The 25,640-nt window shown below is 45.3% G+C and overlaps 1 protein-coding gene across 1 annotated transcript in view; it reads right to left on the bottom strand.

Annotated features, from left to right (window-relative positions):
• MARCH6 (membrane associated ring-CH-type finger 6) overlaps positions 1 to 25,640 on the bottom strand; it is a 499,681-nt gene that overhangs the window by 392,805 nt on the left and 81,236 nt on the right. The gene's annotated exons all lie outside the window — the stretch shown is intronic.

The raw sequence follows: 25,640 nt of genomic DNA, 5'->3' as shown, positions 1-25,640 counted from the left end.
GACTGCGAAAGTAAAAATACACTTTAAAGGGAAGGGGAAGTAATTGGGTTGACAAAAGGGAAGGGGAAGTAATTGACTTGCAAACAAGCCCTAACTTTTGGCAAAAGCTAGAGTAAATTTTCAACAGTCAATGGGTCAAAATGTATTGCCAAAAGGAAGACCCACAATGGGACTTCCACAGTGGTGTGGTACATAGTTAATACAGCAATCTGGGCTGCCTGATAATAATTTTGTATGTAAAGAACTCTCAGGCCACTATTTGGCCCACTATGATACAGTGTGTTTCCTGGCAAATATGGCCTCTTATGTTGCCAAATAAATTGAAATACATGTTGCTGCAAAATGTGAAAGATGTGCACCGGGGCCAAAACAGGTAAGACCTGAAACAGGTAAATGAGTTTAGGTAGATACATCATCTTAATAGCAGCTATCCGCCCCAACCATGAAGGTAGATATAAATGATTTTATTTCTTGTGACAAGGAAAGTGTTATTTACTTATCACAAGGTTCATGCAATCTCCAAGGGCAAACTACAAGGAAACATGGCACAATAATCAGGGAACATATCTATACTATAAAGAGATGTTTCAAAGATAATTCTGTGTGTTAACATTTACATTACCATAATAAGGATCCAAGATAGTTACAATTCCGGGGAGGCAAACATACACAGATATTGGCGTGGTGAGAAATGGTGAAGAGAACTGGCTAAAAAAAGGGGGGTTGGATTCATAGGGCAGGCACTTTGGGTCAAAAAGAGTTAAATGCCGATTTTAAGTTTAATTGTTTTATAATTGTTAAGTGATGTTAAGTTCATGGTTTTCCTTTTTATAGTACCAATACTTCTGGTCTAAAGATGCCCATACACCTGCTGATTATCGTACGATAATGGCGGGAAATCCTGTGATCGTACGATAATCGGCAGGTGTATGGAAGGTGTGCGACCGTTTCTACTGTACGGTCGCACGTCTTTTGTCTCCCGAGCAGGCTTGAAGACCCGCCGAGAATCGTATGATTGTCGGCGGGTTAGTGGCGTTCTTGGGAGACAAATGCAGAACGTGCCGGTGTGTGCAAACGCACACTGCCCGCTCAGCATTGCAGTCATCGGAAGCTCTCCCCTCAGCGGGGCGGGCTTGCGAATGATCGCAAGTATGATCTGCCTGTCCAAGATGTGGTGTTGCCCTAAACTCCATAGATATTGGAAAATATTTTTGTTCATAGCTAGGAAATTGATTGTGCAGAAGTGAATCTCTCCTACACCACCAACATGTTCTCGATGAAGATGCACTGTTCATTCTATACTGGAGAAGGAGTGTTTGGTTTATCAACACAGGGGATGTCTTCTTAAGTTTAATAAATTATGTAGTACATGGTTATCCATTCCTGCGTCTGCACCTTATCATTCTATAGTTCATGATTTACTTACTTCATAAGTCTTGTTTTACTACTTTGTGACATCTCACTGTGACATGATCCATTTATTATGCTATAAGAACTAACCCTTCACTATCCTGCTAATACTTTTTGGTTACTTTGCTACCAGCTGTTCAGCCTTAAATATAGTTTGTTACATCTTATATTTGTAACCTGCTCTTCATTTTAGTGTTAATCTTGGGAGTTTCTTCCTTATATGTACTTATTAAGGATATTTTTGTCTTTGTAACCTCTCGGTAGTCATTTTGATACGCTTTTGGCCTCTTACTCTTCTTTTTCTCTCTTGCACCCCCTTTTTTCCCCACTTCTTATCCTACCATATATTTTAACCTTCCTTTACATACTTTTGATCCCTGGGTTTATTACAATTCATTTTGTTTTAATATTGCTTGATTTATGCACTAGTTGCATTGTAACCTTTTTGTGCCATGTGCTTGGATGATCATAAACCACTGATATGTAGCTTTTACTTATGTATTTCTATTCTTTGTGGCTCTGTTTTGTAAAACAAAAACTTTATTCTAATAAAAGTTCTTGATTTAAAAAAATTAATATCAACAAAAATGCCAATTTAAGTGTCTCACTCCCAATTTATAGACCCTTGAAGAGGTGGGGGATGCAAGATCTCAACAAGGAGTTCTATAGAGATATCACACAGAACAGGGGATCAAGGACACCCCAGGCATGTGCCCTTATGTAATGTTAAGGGGACAGACATGGAGCTGCATGCAAATATCTGTGCTGTGGGGGTACATGGTTTGAAGAAAATCCAAATATATAACATGGAGAACCTTCCACAACCATTCCCAGTTAACGTCAAATATTTTCTCCATGTTCAGGGCCAAAAAAGCTAAAGACAGCAGAAGAGACTACCATCAAAACTGTTTCAACACTAACACAAGTTTATGTTCATTGATCACTGCCACTCTTTCCATCACAAAATCTGCCTAGGCACTTAAGATAAGTTTGGGCAACTGTGGAGCAAGTCCATCAGCTATCATTTTAGATAACTTTACATCTTAAGTAATGATATAGGTCTATAGAAACTGTTTACCAGTGAGTAATTATATTTCTTATGCAGCAACGGATTATATGCTGCACTGTAGGGAGATGTGCTTGTTCCAAAAGAATATTGTTAAAGGCCACAGAGGTGGCTGCAAACTAGCAAATCACAGGAGGCACCCCCAGCCCTACAAGAGTGCTCAACGCTGGAGATTGATCCCATGCCATTACTGCTCCCATGTCCACAGCTGTCATTTTTAGTGAGCAATGAGGGATGAGACACAAAAGTGCCCAGCCTAGAGAACAATCCTCTTGTAAATAAAGCACTCAATTGAAGTCCCTGATGATAATGATAATGCCATTGTGAGCTTGACAGTTCAAGATCAACAATATAAGCATTTAAAAAAGGGTTTACTGTTGGTTTCATATTAGTCATGCAAGAAAAAAAAAATCAGAAATTTGGGGCTAGCAGGCATTTCAGCTACGAAACATGCATCACACAATGAGGAACGAATTCTGGGCAGATGGTAGAACAAAAAAAAACCCCACAAAAAAACCCCCAAAACTCAGGAGTGACACCATAACAATACCAGGGATGCCTGGTGATCAATCTTGTTATGAGGAGACTGGCAATGTGATCTGTGGCATGTAAGTAGTGCAACGGTAAAGACTGAACTATCTAATTTCTTACAGCTTCACCAATCATTGGCTTCGGCTCCCCTCTCTATATAGGAAGCCCCAAGGTACTAGAATTTTGGAAAAAAAAAAGGAGGACAAAAATTGTGTAGCTTCTTTCTCAGATTCACTATCTGTAGAAAAAAAAAATACATAAAAAAAATCTGTCACAGTCCTCTTTTTTTAACAAGTCCTGAGAGGCGTGCTCAATTACTTACTTTTAAACAAAATTGAAGGTGACCAATTTAAAATAATAAGTATTTTTTTAATAGGGCAACAAGCCAGGCAGAATTTTAGCAAAAGCACTTAACAGAATAATGCTGTGCAGAAACAAAATTAGTGCTTGCTTTGTCTACGTAGCTAAAAAAAAAATATATATACACCTGAACCTCGATCCCGGTCCAGCCTGGCTACTAAACTGGTCCTTGCAGCCTATTTCCCCCCATCACCCCAGCGATGGAAGGTCACTCAGCGTCCAATACACTATATTGAATGTGATGAATCACAGGTCCTTAGACCACCTGTAATGAATCACAGGTCCTTAGACCACCTGAACGGAGGGGAAGAGAGGCTGCGGGGAGCAGTCTAGCAGCCAGTCAGGATCGAGGTTCAGGTGAGTATATCTTTGTTATTTTAGCTCCCTAGACAAAATGAGCCCTTAACCCTTGCAGTGTGGGGGTAGCCTTACCACAAGGGTTATTTTGTTTCTGTCCGGAGTTTTTCTTTAAATGCTTATTGAAACCTGGAAGGTTCCCCTCTTTCAGGCCAACCCCGGAAACCCTGTATCCTTAACAGATTTGTTCTAGCGTTTGGTGTTTCTCAGCCCCCATCCCCACCCCTACCCTTTTTTTCCTCTCCCTTATTTGGCTTATCTTCCTTATTTCCCGCTATCTCTCTTCTATTGCACTTGTTAGCCAAGTCAGGTAATAGGAACATGACACTTGCTCCCCTTGGTATAATTATATGCTCTCCCTTGGGACCCCTGACTATATATACTTCATCATACAACTCAAAAGGGGATTATATTCAAGGTGTACAGGTTTTTTTTTCAAATCGGTGGGAGATTGGTGGGGGGAGTAGTGTGTGCAGCCTGAGGGGATCATGGAAATTTTGGCCAAGGAGCATTAACACTTCCGTATCTAGTTAGGTGCATGTAGTAAAAACTTGTGCAATAGACCTAATCACTGATCTGTATCAGGGGCGTAGATAAGGGGTTCAAATAACCGTGTCCTGGCAGTGGCGTAGCGAGGGGGGGCAGGGCACGTGCTCTGAAGAACATCCACAGACTATCACCACCATCTTAAGGGATGCCAGGGATGTCTTGTTTGATAAAACATCGGTGACGGCTGGAGAGCTGGATATATTTCACTGATACCGATGTTTTATTAAACACGGCATCCCTTCAGATGTGCATGTGCCTGCCTGGCCCTGGACGATCTGTACATGCCTCCAGTGACCAGGATCAGAAGGCTGCATAGAGACAGAGCGGGCAATCAGGTAGCCGGGGCTGGGGGTGGGGCTTGTATTATATGCAAGTATACTTCTGTTTTTTTGTCCTAAGTCCACTGTGTCGCAAAGTCCCAACTCTAGTGCTCTCCTATGTCCAGAGTCTAGTGTGTTCCTAAGGGCCGGTACACACCTAGGCGACACCTCACCGCGCAGCAATCGTGCATGATTCTGCACGGATTGCTGCTCGGTCAGCAGTTGCCTAGGTGTACACCGATCGTGCTGTGGGTGCCATTATTTTCTAATAGCACCCCAGTTGCGCTAGGCGGATTGTGCGGTTTCCCTCCAAAATTCCACCCGTGCTTCCGAACATGATCGCAGCTAAAACAGCTGTGCGTTGTGTATCGCAAAAAAAAAAGGTGCATGTACCTTTTTTCTGCAGTTGCCACGCAGATGTCACCCCATTGAAAGCATTGTGCAGGACCGCGCGATCCCGTATTGCGTAGGTCAGCACAGGCCCCGAGTCCAGAGTCTAGCGCGTTCTAAGTCCAGAGTCTGTAATGGAGGGCAGGCTCATAAAGAGAACCTGTCACCTCCATTACTGTCGAGATCCACCCAGCTGCGTGATTAACAACTGGCTCTGCCTATCTGGAGGCAGAGCCAGCTGTACCCACCCCCTCCCCGTCCGTTCCGCCAGTCAGCAAGGGGGGGGAATCCCTGCAAGGAGCCGTGAGTGACATTCACGGCTCTCTGCAGGGATATGATCGAGAAGAGAGCGAGCGACAGTATGTGTACGCTCACTTCCCGATTTATTGAGCCGACGTGTGACAGTTTCATTGTCACACGTCGGCTAAAACTATGAGGTTGAGTGAAAATCACTCATCTCATAGTTCTCCTTTAAGTGAAAAAAAAAAAGTAAAAAATTAAAGAAATCAAAATGAATAAAAAAAACTGATAAAAAGTAAAACAAAAACATTATTATTATTAATAATAATCTGCAGAGCCCAACTTGATACCCCACCAGGCCACCTGAGAGCCCCACAGCCCACCTGAGACTCTGCACAGCTTAACTACACAGACCCCCACAGCCCACCTGAAACTCCCCACAGTCCACCCCACAGCCCACCTGAAACTCCCCACAGTCCACCTGAGACTCCACACCGCCCTCATGAGACTCTGCACAACCCTCCTGTGACCCGATATAGCATTCCTGAGACTCAACACAGCCATCCCGAGACCCTGGAGACATCAGGCCATCACCATGGAGCAACACAGAGTATGTAGCTTCATATTATTCTGTGTTGCTATATAATGTATTGCTGGGATTTGTAGTCCTCTATAGCTGGTGGTATTCTGCATTGCTGTATAATGTATTGCTGCGTGGCGGGCCTCCATGGTGGATCAGTGGCTTTAGACCCGCTTCTGTGCTCCCTTCTTTTGGTGCGGCACCATCCCTCCTGGACCATCATGGAGTGTAGGCTTAAAATCACTCAACTCTCTCCTCCATGACAGATTAGAAGGGGCACCGCTGAGAAATTAACAAAGCAGCACTGGATAATGAGGGAATTTGAAGGTGGATCAGGAGGGGGAAAACGTAGGCAAGGGAACAGTTTGTCTAGAGCAGGGGTAGGCAACCTTGGCTCTTCAGTTGTGCTGAAACTACAAATCCCATAAGGCATTACAAGCCACAGGCATGATTCCCAGAGTCAGAAGCATGATGGGATTTGTAGTTTTAGCACAGCTGGAGAGCCAAGGTTGCCTACCCCTGGTCTAGAGGATTGAACTATGGATTGATTTGTGGGGGGACGGGTGCTAATGAAAGACCTGCCTCCAGGTGCCTAATTTTTTTACACAAATAGAGCTTTCTTTTGGTGCTATTTGTTCGCAGCTGGGTTTTTAAATTAGTTTTTATTTAAAATGAAAAAAGACCAAAAATTGTGGGACAAAAAAATTATATTTTCTATTTTTTGTTATACAAAATAGCAAATAAAATAAAATTTCTTCCTAAAGTTAGGCCAAAATGTATTCTGCTAAATGTTTTCGGTAAAAAAAAATCCCAATAAGTGTATACTAAGAGGTTTGTGTGAATTGGTAGGTACCAATTATAAGTCTTTTTAAAATATGGTTTTTATCCATACTGTGTCAAACATCAAAATCGTTATTGCTCAGGGTAAAGGATTGGTTTAGGAATTATATGGCTGGCCAGGAAGTAAAGGTAGATGGATTAGTTTGCCCTTAGTAAAAATGGCCACTGTCTTATGGTACCCACTAAAGCTGAATTTGAGATGTTTACTCTTCCCATTTAATCTGCCTATAAGCAAGCAATCACAGAGGTCAAGGAAGAGATTGCCACTGTCTCCTCCAAAGTTCTGGTGCTTGAGCGTTAGCAGACGGAGCTTGCTCACAGGATCGCTCAGCTAGAAGACTATCAATTTTCCTCCAATCATCGGATGACAGCTCTGATGCTCGGGTTAGATGGCCAGGATAATCGGGGCAGGCGAAATAATGTCCGAATTAAGGGGATCCCTGAATTCACCCACACGGCAGATCTGAAGACGACCGTACAGGGCATCTTTAATTTGTTCCTGGATCGCCCCCCTGACACTGCAATATAGATTGATCGGCCCATAGGTCCCTGGGTTCTAGACCGCAGAATGCTGATAGGCCTAGAGATGTCATATGTCGCATCCACCACTACAACATCAAGGAAGACATCATTCGACAGGCCTGGCGAAAAGGTCTGTCGGAGCTTCAATACACCTACATGCTGACTTGTCCAGACATAACTTGCAAATGAGGCGTATGCTGAAACCTCTACTGGATGCCATTACATCGGTCGGAGCTACCTATCGCTGGGACTTCCCCTTTCACCTGTTGCTCGGAAATCGGAAGGAACTTTCCTCCTGCGGTCCCCAGATGCCCTGCCGGACCTTTTTCCGTTTCTTGGAGCTCGCTCCCTTTGAGGTGCCAAACTGGCTGCTTCCTCCGAGGACCGGACAGCCTTCCCTGGATCCAGTAATACCTATGTGACGCTCCTGTTCTCCACTTGTTCCAGCGCCTGTGCGTGCCTGAGGCAGAGCTATTGGAGGACCTCGTCCTACCCACCGGGGCGGCAGGCTTTCGCCTCTACAGCCCATGCACCCTGAATTATAACTGTGCCCCTGTCTTCTCTCTTTGTGCGAGAGTCAAGTGTGCAACTTCCCAGATCCCCCGCTTTAACGGACCAAGGACCTGCGATTACTGGAGCTTCTCCGGAGTAGAATCTCTACTTCATACCCACTTGGTGCCTTGTTCGTTGGTCCCCCACACCTTCCGTAGCAAGGATGTCTACCCTCAAAGGGGTATCTCCCAGGGACACACTTTTCTATAGTGCCTTCCTTAGAGGTTTATTTTTTTCTCTCTCCTTTCTTGGTTACTGTTACCATTACTTGGTTATTATATATATCTATACAGTGGGGCAAAAAAGTATTTAGTCAGCCACCAATTGTGCAAGTTCTCCCACTTAAAAAGATGAGAGAGGCCTGTAATTGGCATCATAGGTAGACCTCAACTATGAGAGACAAAATGAGAAAACAAATCCAGACAAATCACATCGGCTGATTTGGAACCAATTTATTTGCAAATTATGGTGGAAAATAAGTATTTGGTCAATATCAAAAGGTCATCTCAATACTTTGTTATATATCCTTTGTTGGCAATGACAGAGGTCAAACGTGTCCTGTATGTCTTCACAAGGTTGGCACACACTGTTGCTGGTATGTTGGCCCATTCCTCCATGCAGATCTCCTCTAGAGCAGTGATGTTTTGGGGCTGTCGCTGGGCAATCGAGGGAGATTATCAGTGGTCTTGTATGTCTTCCATTTTCTAATTATTGCTCCCACAGTTGATTTGTTCACACCAAGATGCTTGCCTATTGCAGATTCAGTCTTCCCATCCTGGTGCAGGTCTACAATTTTGTTTCTGGTGTCCTTCGACAGCTCTTTGGTCTTCACCATAGTGGAGTTTGGAGTGTGACTGTTTGAGGTTGTGGACAGGTGTCTTTTATACTGATAACAAGTTCAAACAGGTGCCATTGATACAGGTAATGAGTGCAGGACAGAGGAGCCTCTTAAAGAAGAAGGTACAGGTCTGTGAGAGCCAGAACTCTTGCTTGTTTGTAGGTGACCAAATACTTATTTTCCACCATAATTTGCAAATAAATTGGTTCCAAATCAGCCGATGTGATTTGTCTGGATTTGTTTTCTCATTTTGTCTCTCATAGTTGAGGTCTACCTATGATGCCAATTACAGGTCTCTCTCATCGTTTTAAGTGGGAGAACTTGCACAATTGGTGGCTGACTAAATACTTTTTTGCCCCACTGTAGATATATAGAGATATATACCAAGTTTCTGCCTGTTGTGCAGGGCATCGATGCAGTTTATCCACATGTGGACCTATGCTGGTACTCATATTATGGGCTCTCAGCTGCCTCCCCCTCCTTGTGGTGAGGTGACTTGAATCGTTGGGAGGGGGGGCAGTACGCTTGCCACAGGATCTCTTGCCGACCGCAGGACAAGGAGGCCACCTCAAGTGCCTTGCTGACTCCTCATGGGTTGCCCGGGATCCCTGCCCCACATGGTTCCTTGGACCGGTGGGAGGAGCTTGTCGCTCCTTCCCCTGGACCCTTGGCATACCCTCCACATATGTGATGCTTTAAAGCAGTGGTTCTCAACCTTTCTAGGGCCGGGACCCCTTGGTAACATTTGCCAAGCTGTGGTGACCCCCAACGGTAAAATTTAGGAATGGCGCGGCTGCTGCAGCAACATCTGGCAGGAGAACTGACACTGCTGTGCTAGGAGAGGGCTGAGGAGGGCTCTCACCTAGCACAGCAGAAATCACACAGCGACCCACAGGTTGAGAACCACTGGTGTATGCCGTCAGAATAAAAAAAACACTCTAGGAATCCATAGCTAGATTCCTATTGGCTATTTCACATTGCAATAGCCAATAGCAAACTAGCTATTGCACCCGCCCTCTGCTGCTGCCAATCAGCAGAGGGGGACCTGAAGGTCTCCATCAGGTCCCAACTACTGATTGACAGCAGCAGAGGAGATGGAGAACTTCAGGTCCCACTCTGCTGATTGGCAGCAGCAGAGGGCGGGTGCAATAGCTAGTTTGCTATTGTCTATTGCAAAGCGAGATAACCAATAGGAATCTAGCTATGCATTCCTAGGGTGGTTTTTTTTTCTGACTTACGGTGGCCTACGGCCCCCAATATCAGACAAAAAAGGTTTACTCTGCTCGGGAGAAAGTGTTTCTCTCCCAGGCGGCCGGGAGCCGCTATTTAATAGCAGGAGACTCCCGGGCGACCCCTGGCAAATCGTCATTCGACCCCCGAAGGGGTCCCGACCCACAGGTTGAGAACCGCTGCCCTAAAGCTTCCCCATGGGGATCTAGCCTAGTGCCACATGCAGCCTTAACTCTGGACCTTCCACTTGCCAATGGTCTTTGCACCCAGGAATACAGGGCTACGGGGCATACATTGTACTGCAATATATTATGCTATGTTACTCTCTATTGTATCTCCTCTCCTCTGATGTCCTGCCAAGTGTTGCTCTATATTGTATTCTTGCTGATTGGAGATCCCGGGGGATCCCGCGGAGCTCATCCGGATCAACTATCTTGCCGTCTTACCAGGGAGTGTCAGTGGGTGCACTGGAGGTCCTATGGCGTGGATATTTTGTGCGCCCTGCCCTCTCTCTTGCCATTGGTCCGGTGGGGTGGTGGTTCGGATGAGCTCCTTGGGGGATATGGTTCTTTAAGGGCTCGCCCTCTTACAAGGCTATGTATATATGCTGATATTATACATGGTTGCTGTCCAGATGTTTTCCTGGGAGATAGTTTAAACCTTTAGATAGTCCCGGGTGGGACTTGCACCCGATTTCTGTCCCCTTCCCATCCCACCCCCTACTTTCCAGGAAAGAGTTTATTGGTTATTGTTACAATGTATTTCATTATTACCTTAAGTTGTGTGCCCGGAGCGTTCGGATACCTCTGTGTCTCTTGTTTTGGTTGCTTTCCCCAATAGGCCCTACTCTCCCTGGGTGTTCACTTTGGGAGGGTAACTCAGAAGCCGCTGATTGCTTCCATTAGTTTTTTTTTATCATTTCCTCACCTCGATTTGTTCTGTTCTCTTTCCTATTTTCCCACGTCCTTACAGCTGACTGTCAGCCTTCTATACTCCTTCTCACTCCTACTTACCTATGTTTTCCGCCCCCATCCCCACCTTCCTCACAACATCATGGCCCCGCTTCGGTTAGTATCATATAATGTCAGAGGCCTTAATATACTGGAGAAGCGGAGGGTGGTTCTATCAGAGTGGCACCGTCTGCAGACCCAGATAGGGTTCCTCCAGGAAACCCATTTCTCGGCTGATAAACCCCCGTCGCTTCGCGACGGTCGCTTCGCGACGGTCGCTACCCCACAGTATACCATAGTTATTCTCTGGACAAGAGAGAATAACTCTTGACAATCTCCTATTGTTTATTTCATCTCCAGACATCTCTATTCCCAACCTCCTATCGGCTCTCCGACACTACGGGGAGCTCTCCAACTTTCACATTAATGGCCAGAAATCGGAGGCTCTTAACCTTAATCTCCCTCAGGTGACGTACACTAGACTTCAGCACAATTTTCCGTTTCAGTTGTCCAGTAGTTCTTTTAAATACCTGGGGGTCCGCTTACCACATTCTCTAAATGTCTTCACCCTTAACTTCCCCTCTTTACTCCAGAAAATCACATCAGACCTCCAACAGTGGTCTCACCTGACCTTCTCATGGACCGCACGATGTAATATCGTTAAGCAGAACGTTCTTCCACGGCTTCTGTACCCTTTACAGACCCTCCCTATTTTTATTCCCAAGGCTTTCTTAGCTTCGGTTCAATTGGTCATTACTAAGTTTGTGTGGGCGTGAGGGCCAGCCAGGATTAAAACACTCAGTTTTACGACGTCCCAAACCACACGGAGGTCTGGCCCTACCAGATATCTATTTATACTACCTCACGGCACATCTTTCTAGGATCATAGACTGGTGCAGACACGATGAGTTCAAGGCTTGGGTGGCGGTGGAACAGTCCTTTTCCTCCATTCCTCTGTGGACGCTCCCTTGGTGTTTATGATCCGTCCCGAGACACCTCCAACTACACCCAACTATTGGCCCCACCTTAAAAGTAGCTAAAGTGGCCTTCAACTCCATAGGAATATCGTCCTCCCCTTTACACCCAATTATCGGGACACCAGACTTCTCTCCCGGCCTACAAGAAGCAGTGTTTCTACGCTTGGGGAGGCAAGATAAGTTCAGAACCTTCCACTTTCTCTGCGGACCCGTGTGGCACACTTTCCCTGAACTCACTTCAGATCCCTCTTTGATAACATTGAGCTTTTGGAGACTACGCCGATTGGCACACTACCTATCCTCGCTGCCATCTCCAATTTTATTTTCTAGGCCACTATCTCCGTTTGAACGAGAGTGCACTATAGCGGGCCCCCTATCTAAAACATTATCCCTCTGTTACAAACTGCTTATCTTCCAGGACCTCAATCAGCCTCTACCCTTCCTTGAGGGGTGGAAGAGGGACCTGGGGGTTCAGTTCACCTCTGCTGAAGGATCTATGGATTCTGTGACTTTCCCTGGGGTCGTCTATATGCAACAGATACCAGGAAACTGGACATAAGATATTGACCAGGTGGTACCGAACTCCCCATAGTCTCCATGGCATCTTCCCTGAGGTACCGGACAATTGCTGGCGCTGTGGTTCCTCCCCAGCTGACATATATCATGTTTTTTAGTCCTGCCCATTACTATTGAGCCCAGGTCAGAGACATAATGCAGACATTTACTGACAGACCAATACCCTGCCTTTTTCTTGCTACACCACAGTAACAGCCCTTTGAAGGCGTATAGACAGTGCATCCTTGTTCACCTGGTAAACGTGGCGAGGGCTTGTGTTCCCATTTTGTGGAAGCAACCCTCGCCACCTACCATACGACAGTGGCTCCAACGAGTTAATATTAAGCATATGGAAGATCTAACTAGCTCCATAAAGGGAACAGTGTCTAGATTATCTTCCACATGGTTCTACTGGATTGAATTTCTCGATTCTACTGAATACCAGCACTTAATGAGCAGTTCAGCCTTGCGGCCTGAGTGAGAAAACCACCTTCCCACCTGCCTTTTCCCTTTTTTGTTTCCTTCCCTACCTTATGCCTCTTCCTTCTATATTCTCTCTCTTTTATGTTGTCTTGCTACTACGCCCCTTGCAGTATACCTGTCATGTTGGGATCTCTGTTGTTTACCGGGCTCAGTGCCTTGAGGGCCTGAACGATAGCGTTAAGACCTCACTATGACTTGACACACCTCAGGGAGAGGTTGTAGTCCAGCACCCGGAATGTTACTCTCTGTGTACGTGGCAGGGTGATGTATGGGGTATTCATATGGTTCTACTGTACTGTGATACCATTTCTTGTCATGCTTGACTATGCTATTCCTTACAGTATGAAACTGTTATTTGCTGTGTATGTTTGTTTTATTTCTGACAAAATCTGCTTTAAATAAAAACAGATTTTTTTTAAAAATGGCCACTGTCAGAAGACTGGGAAAGAAAAGAGAAATAAGGTATGCAAATGGGTACAAAGCCAGCATCTAGAAGTATGTGTTTGTAGACTGTCATTACGAAACATTTCTAATGAGTGTATGTTGTTAATTTAAAGATATGGGTAAATTTAAACATTATATATATATATATATATATATACATATACACACACACATATACACACACACACACACTGAATTTCCTAGCTGAACTTGGTAGCTGAAAAGGCAGCAGCATTGTCTGCAAGTTTCCCAAACATCAGGTTTCAATGGGTTCGGCCACCCAAGCAGGTGTCACAGGAGAGGTAGGGTCTTGGTCATGGGTGAGAGGAGGATCATGTGCATTGACAGCATGTGCCGTTATTGCCGCCTCCAGCATTGTAAAAGATGGTACTTTGCCATTAGACATACAGTATGTGTCAGGGTACCGTGTGCAGGTGTCTCCACACCACATGCAGGTACCTGAAAGGGGGAATATGGTCATATGAGATTATGACACAACAGAAAAAAGTGTGTTTTAAAGACAAAGCTCGTGTCATATGATTCCATGTTCCTCTTTTTCTGTAAGAAACTGTTTGTTTTAAGTATGAGCCTTAAAAGATAATATGTTAAAACGATGATTCAGCATTTCTTTTGTGCTGTAACCTATAAAGGTTAAGACACACTTTCAATAAACCGGACACATATTGAACCTGCCTAAGACCCAAGGTTGCTACCACCAGGTTAATCCTGCGCACGGGCCATGAGTCTGGAAGGCACCAGAATACAGTCTAGAGGCCAGGGCTGGCTGCAGACACAGCCTGTCACAATACAAGCCAGAGATCAGGGCAGGCAGCAGACACCAATTATCAAGGTCTACACTTGGACTACACTTCTCAGGTATGCCTTCTGCCTTTCCTTGGCCATCCCTTTTAGTGTAGCTGAGGGTCCATGTTGGTGCAGTCCCCATCCTGACAGTAAGAATGGGGAAGGCTTGTGAGTCTGGCTCTTTTCTTTGTTTTTATAAATCCTTTATTTTGAATTTTTCAAACTTTTTGTAGACAAAAAAAGATTGTTAAGAACAATTACAAAGAAGTAGGTATGACAGCTTTGAAAAACATCAAAGAGAAAAGAAGATCCCAATATGTAGGGGTCCAGCAAAACAACATCATGTGGTATGCCTGATGATACAAGGAGATAGATTCGCTGCATATTTATGTCATGAATACAGGTAGTAACCATGTGTTATAGTACATATAATGAAGACCATCAGGTCCTCCCTAAGGTGGGGGGACTCCATCTGCCATTCCAGCACCACTCAAGGGCCGCTCCCCTCCTGCAACTGGGTGCTGTATTCAGGAGGAGAGAGTGAATTCCTGCCAATAAAACCATTTAGTACAATGCTGAGCGTGCGTTCCCCTGGCAAAGGAGATCAAATCTTCCATACGTTCAATTTCACCGACCTTCCTCAGCCAGAGAGAAACCGAAGGGGGTCTGGTCTGTTTCCATAGTTCAGGGATGCAGCTTCTTGTTGTGTTAAGCAGGTGAGGTAGTATGGATTTATTGTACTTCTTCCAGGAGATGGAGTTACAGTGTAGCAGAAAAAAGGTTGTGTCTATTGGGACCTCCAGGTCTGTAAACCTATGTACAAGTCTATGAATCAAGGACCAGAAAGAAGAGAGGGAAGGGCAGGACCAGAAAACATGAATTAGGTCCCCGGGTGCACTCCCACAACGCCAGCAAGAGTTAGGAACTGATGGGAACATAGCATGTAGACGTTGGGGAGTTCTGCACCATCTGGTGAGGAGTTTGAATCCCGATTCCTGGAATTTCATATTAATAGACGAACAAAGAGTATGGTACAGTATTTTGTCGACCTGAGTCTTAAAGAAGCTGATCCCCAAGTCTCGCTCCCACTTCTGTAGGTAGGGACAAAGTCAGGAGGTGGGGCTAGTAGGCGGCCGTAGATGAACGATACAGCATGCCTGAGGCATCCTGATGTGGTGCATTCCCGTTCGATTGCGGTCAGGGGTCACATAAAATCAATAGCAGTAAGTAGATGGAGAGACCCTCCGCACTCCTCACAGCAGTCCCGACCAGATATGAAAAAAGTGGTGCTCGCAGTGATGAGATAACACGGATGGTGCCGTGCAAATCACCAGCACTCAGTAATAAAGATAAATATGTCCCTTTTATTGCACAGAAAGCGTCACAGACATCCAAATAAACCGACGTTTCGGGACCGCGCAGGCAGGAATGATCGCAGGAAGTGTGAGGTTTGTACTGTACGCCAAAAGCCTACCCCAGCAAAGGGGTGTCAGTTGCTAGTTGTATCCTAGTTAACCAACGGTCATTTGTCATGAAATGTGTTGCTCTGTAGCAATTAGTTAGAAGGGGCCGGAAACCAGAATCTTCGAGACCCAGTGGGAAGGCTGGTTTGCCTACAATAGGGAGAAGGTTCTGGGGAGATGGTGGGCTTCACAATAAACTGCCTGCAGACAGCCCAAGTTGCCCCAATGGTAGGGTGGGATTTAATCTTTTGAGGGATCGACTGTGAGCACCATGGTAAACAGGCCAGAGGGACAGTGGAAAACACCTGTTCCACGGAGATCCACAATTTGGATTCCGCATAGCGACACAAATCTGTTACCCTAGCTAGATGACAGGCTGCATAATAAAGTGTTGCATCTGGGAGTGCTATGCCTCCACATGACTTTGGTAGACGCAGTAAGGAGTATTTAAGGCGGGGGGGTTTGTGAACCTGGAGAAGACCCGATTTACGGACCGCAGGAACCAGGCTGGGACACGGATTGGCAGTGTTTGAAATAAGTACAGAAGGCGAGGCATGATATTCATTTTAAGGATGTTACATCTTCCGAACCACGAGAAGTTTCGCAAGTGCCACCCTGTTTAATCTTATGTAAAAATGGGGGGGGGGAAGGTTCACTGAAAACACGTCCGCCAAACGTCGCGGAAAGTAGGTGCCCAAGTATTTGATTGCAGAGTCCGACCATCGGAAAGGAAATGCTGATTGTAAAGCTGACACCATCAAAAAGGGGGCAAGATGCCAACCTGGGACTTACAGACCAGTTATTCTTACATTGGTAGTTTGAAAACTGTTAGAGGGAATGATTAAAGACTATTTCGTAGAATTTGTTTGGGATAATGGTATAGTTAATGATAATCAGCATGGGTCTAGGAAAGACCGTTCCTGTCAGACTAACCTGACCAGACTAACCTGACTTTTTAGGAGGGGGAAAGTAGAGATCTGGATAGAGGGAGGGCTGTGGATGTGGTGTATCTGGATTTCGCTAAGGCTTTTGATACGGTACCTCATAAACACTTACTATACAAGCTGAGGTCTATGGGCATAGATGGAAGGGTGTGTACATGGATAGAGAACTGGCTAAAGGAACGGGTACAGAGAGTATCAATAAATGGTGCCCTCTGAGACTAGGCTAGTGTCATTAGCGGTGTGCCTCAGGGTTCTGTGCTGGGACCCATGCTATTCAACCTGTTTAATAACGACATCGGGGTCGGAGTAAACAGCGATAGTTCAGTGTTTGCTGACCATACCAAAATTGGGAGGGTAATAGAAACAGACCAAGATAGTATAACATTACAGGAGGACATGGATAAAATAGGGGAGTGGGCAACTATGTGGCAGATGAGGTTCAATGTCGATAAATGCAAAGTTATGCACTTTGGGATCAAAAATAAGCAAATGGGTTATACAATTATGGGTATGCCGCTAGGGAAGTCTGAAATGGAGAAAGATTTGGGGGTCATTGTAGACCATAAACTGAATAATGAATTACAGTGCCAGGTTGCTGTAAGCAAAGCAAGCAGAATCCTGTCCTGCATCAAGAAGGGAATGTTTTGCAGGGATAGGTCTATAATTTTGCCACTTTACACATCACTGGTTCGTCCTCACCTGGAGTATGCGGTGCAGTTTTGGGCACCGGTGCACAGAAGGGATGTCCTTGAGCTGGAGGGAGTCCAGCGGAGGGCAACCAAACTCATCAAAGGGATGGAGGACCAGAGCTATGAGACACGGCTACTAAATTTAAATATGTTCACTCTGGAAGTAAGGAGATTAAGGGGGATATGATTTTCATGTACAAGATGTTCTATAGTCATAGCAACATTCCGTAACAAAGACTAGAGGCCACCACCTAAAACTGGTAGAAAAAAAAAATCAAACACAAGGGGCGAAGGGGGTTCTTCTCAGTTCGAGCGGTTAGGGTCTGGAACTCGTTGCCACAAGCAGTGATTTCAGCAAATAGTGTGGAATCATTCAAGAAGATTTTAGACGATTTCCTGAGGGACCGTAATATACGGGGGTACAGGTACTCTTAAGAATGCTCAACCTCAAACCTCAAGGACCTATACACACACACATACAATAGGTTGGACTTGATGGACATATGTCTTTATTCAACCTCAAATACAATGTAACTATGTAACCATCGGTATCGGGATGGAGAAATTGAGTGCCTCCGATTTAGTATAATTCATTTTAAAGTTAGATAGGGCACTGAATGTCCGAAATCCCACCACCAGCTTAGGCAGGGAGATCAGTGGGTTGGATATGAAGAACAAAAAGTCGTCAGCATAAGCAGCTACTTTTTGAGGTGTCTTGGTTCCTATGGAAGGGCCGGTAATATCTGGATGTGATCGTATTTTGCGTAGGAAAGGTTCCAGAGTAAGAATGAAAAGCAGGGGTGACAAGGGGCACCCCTGCCCAGTGCCATTGGGGATCTCAAAGGGCCAGGAGAGCTTGCCGTTCACCTTGACCTGGGCAGTGGGGCGGGAATAAACAGCTCCAATCCAGGTCAGCATACGATCACCCAGTCCTAGGTGACGCAGAACATGTGTCAAACGGCTAGCTCATCCGGTCAACCGCCTTCTCTGCGTCCGTGGACAGCAGCAGCAATGGAATATTCTTAGTATGGGCTGAATGGAGCACACCAAGAACTTGTGTGGCGTTGTCTTGGGCTTCTCAGGACGGAACAAAGCCTGCCTGGTCTGGGAGGACTACCATGTGAACGTGGGCAGCTAATCTAGTGGCCAGTATTTGTGAAAAGCTTTAGGTCGACATTCAGAAGGCAAATTGGCCTATAACTAGGGCAAAGTCACGATCTTTACCCTCTTTCGGGATTACGGTTATATGAGCTCTCAGGGAGTCAACAGGAAAAGGCGATCTATTACCTACTGCGTTAAATGCCTGGACGAAATATGGGGTGAGTAGATCTTGAAGCAACTTATAACATGGTAAGCTGAAGCCGTCTGTGCCTGGGGCTTTGCCAGACTGCGTACCTCAGGGGAGATCGGTTTCTCAAGGGTGGAGATGGCTTCATCAGTAAGGCACAACAGGCCAGAGCTGGTCAGGTATGAGCTGACAGACACTCCAATGGTGTAGCGAAGGTGGTCCGTTGAAGGTGGCTAAGGGAGATTATACAAGGAGTAGAAGTAGCGTCTGAATGCTTCAGCAATGTCCGTTGGTAAAGATACCTTGCTACCTTGAGCAGAACTAATCTCCGGGTACATAATTGTTGGTATTCTGATCCCGTAATGCACGTGCTAGATATTTGCCGCATTTTTCCACGTGTTCATAAAAAAATTTTTTTACATTTGGTGATCAGCTGTTTAGTGCGATGGAGGCAAAGGGACTTTAGGCGGTTGTGTAGAGCAGTAAGCTCACCTAGGGTCGAGACTGCTAGTGAGCGTTTGTGTTGAGCCTCAAGAGAGTGAATGTCTGTCAGAAGTTTATTTTTCAGCTCAGTTCTGGCTTTTTTAAGTCTTGAGCCGTATTTAATAAAGATCCCTCTAATGTAGGCCTTGTGGGCCTCCCATAAGATCATCGGGTCACAGTCCTGAGTGGCGTTGATGGAAAAGTAAGCTTCTAGTTCCTTATGAACATCATTAAGAACAGCAGGGTCCTGGAGGAGAGCCTCATTAAGTTTCCAGTTAAAGGGTCTGGGAGGGAGAGGTGACAGGTCGATGTCCAGTGTTATCGGGGCGTGGTCCAAAAGGGTGATGGAGCCCAAGGAAGCCTGCTGAACACGAGGTAGGTCACAGTGGTGGACTAGGAACATGTCTATACGTGTGTATGACTGATGGTTAGAAAAAAAAGGTATAGTCCTGTTCCGAGGGGTTAAGGATGCAGCAGATATCTAAGAGTTGATAGTGGCAGAGGCACTTACAGATCCATTTCAGACATGCACAGGAGAGGTAAGACGAGGTGCGGGAAGAGTCTAGTAAGGGGTCTAAAACGAGGTTGAAGTCTCCGCCTATAATCAGTACCCCCTCTGCAAAGGAATGGAGATTATCTAGGATGTCCTCAATAAACTGTATTTGGTACGTGTTAGGAAGGTAGAGGTTTGCAAAAGTACAGGTCTTTGGGCCCAGGGTTCCTTTTAGAAAAAGAGCACGGCCCGGTGGGCACTGCCAGATATCAGAAAGCTGCCATCCCGAGTTCTTATGAAACAGAAGGCTAACCCCCTTGGATTTAGAGTCCAGGGACCCACAGTGATATGCATAAGGGTATAAGCGATTCTGAAACTTCGGTATTTGAGACGTAAGGAAGTGAGTCTCCTGTATAAAACAAATCTGGGCACGCAATCGCTGTAGCTCATGAAGAACAGAAGTCCGTTTCTCAGGGGTGTTCAAACCATTCACATTGAATGAGACGATTTTACTGGATGTGAGAGTAGTTATAGTGCACCACATCTACATCCAGGGTGCTGGATGTAGATGTGGGACGGAGTGAGGGAGAGATAAAAAAGGAGGGGAGGGGGGAAGGGGAGAGAAAGAAAGGAGTGGGTTATTATGGAGAGAAGCTAGAAGATAGGCTGGAATAAAATAGAACAGAGAGAGTAGACACAAGGACAAATTCTAATTGAGGATCAAACCTCGAAGTTACCTATATAGGGATCAGGTCCCTGGATGGGTAAGGCCTAATGTGGGGGAGGCTAAAGTCGCGGGGCTGAGAAGCAGCTCTGGGTCCATAACTTGTAATAGTAAAGTGAAGTAAAATGGTAAAAAGTAAAGTAAAACGGTATGTTACAAACAAAGTTTCCCAATAAGACATTGAAGATGAACATAACCTGCATATCACACAGTACAATAAAAAATAAGCAAATATCACAACCAACAATTTGTCAACAGTCACAGAAATAAGTTGTAGGGGGTCCTTTCAAAACCTGTGTCGCCCTTCAATTATGAGGAAGTATGATGACCTCCGATTACCATCCTACGTGGGGGTAGTGTAGCGCAGGGGTGGCAAACTCCGGCCCTCCAGCTGTTGTGGAACTACAAGTCCCTTGAGGCTTTGCAAGATTCTCACAGCCACGGGCATGACTCGCAGAGGCATCATGGGATTTGTAGTTTCACCACAGCTGGAGGGCCTGAGTTTGCCACTCCTGGTGTAGCGGGTCCAGGGAGTGTTGGGGATATATTATTAATAGCTGCTTAGCAGCAAGGAGGAGAACAACAAATGTGCTAAGGGGGGTATGCAACAGCAGATGGAGCACGGATACAGATATCACTCCGGGTATCTCAATGGGGAGGTAATAGTGGGAGGTAAAATAATCACTAACATAGGTAACCTGGGGGGAGGCAAGGCGGCACCTCAGGTAGCCCCATATGCCAAGAATGGGTTTAACCCTAAGGTGCTCAGCAGGTGAGGAGCAGAAGTGGTCTAAGGGGGATGTACCGGGCAACTGTCCCGCCGTCTCCACGACCCTGTGCATTTGGAAGGTCATGGGGGGCTCAGTTCCAGCAAGGCAAAGATGGAGGAGAGGTTCTGAACACCAGAGAGCAATATGCACAATCTAACAGAAATCTATCTCCGTGTAGCGTAACATTTCTCATTACAAATCTCAAAAGAGGGTCCCCCGTAGTGCACAGCTCCTCTGCGCTCAGAATGGATATCACGACCGCACACGTGTACAGTCCGTCCATAGGGCGAGAAGGTCGGAGTCCCCTAGAGAGATAAACTGCTTCTATACCCGTTACATAGTATACAATATTTTTATTGCAGCAAAGTGGCGTAAGAGTGCCTCACCAATCCAGGTATGGTCAACTGCCAGTCAGTTTTCCAGGGAGTCTCACGATAGTATGGAGAGGTTGAGAGACTCTGGAAAGTGGTAGTACATAAAAGACCTTGTTGCAAACCAATGGAAAAAACGGGCAATAGCACGGCCAGGAAATACATGGTGCATAGGGGGGAGGCACAACCGGTGCCCAAGGGGACCCCCAGTCCACTGTTCGCAGCGGGATAATAATAGCAGGTGGTGTTGGGAGTGTGAAGGAAGGATGTTAAAGCCCACTACAGGTATTCCCATCCAGAGTACCAAAGTTTAAGGGAGAGGACGTCAGTGGCCTGGGTGTTCCCCCCACAGCGCCCGCCCTTGCAGAGCCAGTCCGGGACATCCACCGGGGCGATACCCAAGAACGTAAATAAGTCTGGCAACACCCCCGGCGATTTCAGCAGGAAAGTCTCACTGTGTTTCCGGACGATCAAATGGAAGGTGAAACCCCACTTGTAGGTAGCTCAGGAGGACTGTATGGCGTCTAGTAGGGGTCCGAGCAGGCGTCGCATCTGCAAGGTGTTTCTGGATAAGTCTGGGAAAAGGCGTACCGGTGCTCCGTCAAAATCTAATGGGCCCTACCGCCATGCTTGTTGCATGATTGCTTCCTTTCTAGTGTAGTTGTGAACCCAACATATGATGTCCCGTGGTCTAGTTGGGTCAGAGGTAGAGGTGCACCGAAATGGAAATGTCAGAACCGAAACGAAACCGAAATTTTAAAAAATGTCAGTCCAAAACCGAAAATTACTTTTCTTTTTTTCCCCTATTTTAATTTTTTTTAAATAATTGTATGTATTATATGAGACATTTTAATTAGCTTCATTGATTTAAAATAACCAGAATTGAAAAGCTCCAAGTCAATATAATAAAATAACCAAACTTTTATATAAAATAGCACCCCAAAATTGGACATTTATATATATATACATATATATATATATATTATGGCAGCAGGCAGGTGGGTATGTCTGTGTTCAGGTGTACTAATGAAGTTCTTCCTCTAGGGGGAAGTGCTGAGATGGCTGGAGGCTCGAAGGTAACAAGCCCAGCTGAAGCTAGCTGGCTTGTTAGGGCCTCTACAAGAAGTCCCAGCCTCCTAAGAGAAGGGCCCCACCCTAGAACCAGTCTGTGTGCCTGGTGGACTGGGGAGCAGACAGCCTGTGTGGGGCAATCCGCCTGTGTGGCAAAGAAACAGCCTATGTGGCAATCTGCCTGTGTGGCAAAACAGCAGCCTGTGTGGCAATCCGCCTGTGTGGCCAGTGGACGTTTAGGTTAAAGGACCAACATGAAGTCGGTGAGACTGAAAACTGTTGTTGACAGAAAACAGTTCTTTATGTTTGAGAACCCCTGCGAGGGAACACCTGTATGGACTTTTCTTTTGAATTGAGCGTTAATAAAAGTGGGCAAAGAAGCCCTTACAAAGTGAAAAGTGAGTGGCAGTGTACTGAATGTGCTACAAAGACACTCCACACTCCACACAAATCAAGTAGAATGCAGTTTATTAAAAGGACAAACACAAAATAGCCTGCAGCAGCAGCATAAGACAGTCCTTTATATGGCTTTCCTCATGAGCCCTCACTATGCTCTCCCAGCAGTGTGTCCCAGCCGTCCTAGGGTCACCGACCTTCCTGACCTCTCCCAGCCTTCCCTGGCTGTTCCACGTGTCCCACACGCACCTGAGTCTGCTGTGGCTTTGTGCTTCCTGCACCCACACAACTCCAACACTCCTCTGAGCACTGGGCTGGCTTCCTGATAAGGCTGCTCTCAGCCACCTGATTAGCCCAGGCTGGTCAATGGCAACACCTGGCCCCAGGACTGGAGAACTCATCCCACCCAGAGCTCTACGAAATCTCCAGAGCTCCAGATCCCAGCTACAAATAGGAAAACCTGGACGGACCTGAAAAGCCAGGTTCTTCCTTATAACGTGTTTCACATTCTGGACCCTCTCAGCCCCTCTGGCTGAGAGTCCTGGGTGCCAAAGTCGCCATCCTACACCGTGGCATTGGCTTACACTGCTACAATATATAAAACTTATTGTTGCAAAACGGTAACAGCAAATCCAGTAATAAACTCAAACAGCAGCTCTAGACTTAGATTTGTTTCAGTGTAAACAAAATACCATTCTGTTTATTCCACTTTAAAGGGACATGCATGCCTTCAAAACACCAGCTGAAACAATTGTCTCATTCAGTAGTTTAATAACTAAATGAGAAAGCAGTCTCATTTTTAAAACAAAAATATATATATTTTTTTTAGCTTATACTTACCAACCACTGGGTCCACCTTCATCTTGGTCGCATTTTAGTGAAATTGGAATCCCAAAAGTGAGCATTGTTGTGGAAATTTTATTAGGATGCGTTTTTAGTGTATTGTAATATTTTGTCATTAGTCTCTCAGTGTCTCGATTTAAAAAGCCGCTGGGGGTTAAACCATTGGAGTAGATATTTTATGTGTGGCGGAGCAGTGTCTTCTTGGCGAATGTATGGATGCCCCCCGTGCAATGCATGGATTTATTGGCTTGCGTGGATACATTTGTTTGGAACGCAGTATATGAAAGGAATGTGCGTTTATTGTCCCTAGTGCGTCTGATCAACCGCTGGAGATAATATGATGTTGTCTGTAAATAAGCACGCATGAGAATCATAGTCTCACTCCGGTGGTAATAGATTATTCTACTACATGTGATTATTCTACTAATGTGTTTTGTTAGCTGGCTCCTGTTCACTTCCTGTCTGCCCCACTTCCTGGTTTGCTGGTTGTTGAAATCATCTGCTGGTTTGCTATCACTTCCTGTCTCGCTGTTTGAGACATCCCTTCCTGTCTGACATCACTTCCTGTTGGGGGGAGCTATAAAACAACAAAGCCTGTGCTCGGGGCTCTAAGCATGGGATTATCAAGCAAGCAGCATCTGTCTCCTGTGTCCTAACTCTACATGACTCAAAAGAGGTACTGCCAGTCCTCGCACAAAAGAGCTTAATACAATTGTGCTTTAGAGCACAGGGGAAATTCTTTGTGTTTGGCGCACTGTAGCGCAGTATGTATTTGTGCGTTGAACCAAGCAAATTTCCATAACAGCATAAGAACCATCAGAGAGTAATCTTTTGTATCGGGGGTGCTGCTTTTTTGGATTCCTTAGAATGTGACTAAGATGTGGGGGAAGAGCCCAGTGGCTGGTAAGTACAAGCCAAAAAAAAAAAGAGTGGTTTTATTTAATTTTGTTTTAAAAATGAGACAGCTGTCTCATTAAGTTATAAACTAGTTTAAGAAAACATTAAAGTGCAAAATGGTAATAAAAGAACTGAAATCAACATCAAAGTGTAAACAACACATGTAGCCTAAAGTAACATGGCTACATAATGTTAATGCAAATAATTAGCAAATTGGAATGCATTTTTTTTTTACTTCAGTAAAAGTGGCATATTTCTGTTCAAGAACAAAAGTTGTTCAACTTTCTGGGAAAAGAGACGGTTTCTCTTCTCATCAAAATGTGGGATGATGCACTGAACAGTCTCTCACTCTCTGTGCTGGCGCTTGGGGCAGATAAATACCTGCGTGCCATCAGTGCAAGGAATGGAAAGCGGTTCTTGTTCATGCGCCAGTAGTCAAGGGGATTGCTACTTCTGGCAATAGGTTGTTCGGATAGATAAATCTCCAGCTGTTGTGTAGCTGCACTTGATGGGGCACTGCTGTGGATTGGGGTACTTTCCTGTAGGATTTCATCAAACATGTCAGAAAGTAAGGGAGTGTGCTCCTTGCAACTTGTACGAGACCGTTTCCCTGGCACCTCTGTGCTGCATGTTTCACCAGATGTTTCCATCACCTCCAACTGTGACTATCATTTCCCTTGCTCTATAATTTCCATTGGAGCATAAAGAGAAACAATATTTTCCATTAGCATCCACTGATGTGAACTCAATGTTACTGGCAGTTCGTGATCGGACATGTATGCAGCTAAGACTCTCTTTTGTTCAATTAGACTTTCCAACATGTAGTATGTGCTGTTCCAGCGAGTGGCTACATCTTGCTGCAGTCATTTGGGTGGCTTTCCAAACTGTACTTGCACAGCTTGTAATCTGGAATAAGCAAGTATTGAATGCTTAAAGTGACCTACAATTTTCCTCCCTGTTGCTGTCACTTCTGATGCGCTGACTCAGCACTCCCTCATTCACAGCTAACTGCAGCGTGTGTGCCATGCATGGTATACTCTGGAGTCCGCTATTCTCCATTGCTAATGGAGACTTTAGACTTTTCAATGTGCCAAGTTTCAAGCATGGTATCTAATGCTTCTGATATTGCTGCTGCAGTTTGTGACCCAACAAACTTTTGTGCGTGAAGCAAGATGTTTTTCAGATTAAAATTGGTGTCTATCCACTGCGC

This window comes from Nanorana parkeri, unplaced genomic scaffold (genome assembly GCF_000935625.1).
Source record: "Nanorana parkeri isolate BGI_ZX_2015 unplaced genomic scaffold, ASM93562v1 scaffold963, whole genome shotgun sequence".
NCBI lineage: Eukaryota > Metazoa > Chordata > Amphibia > Anura > Dicroglossidae > Nanorana > Nanorana parkeri.
Note: the sequence above shows the minus strand (reverse complement) of the source record. Positions and strands in the feature narration are given on the sequence as shown.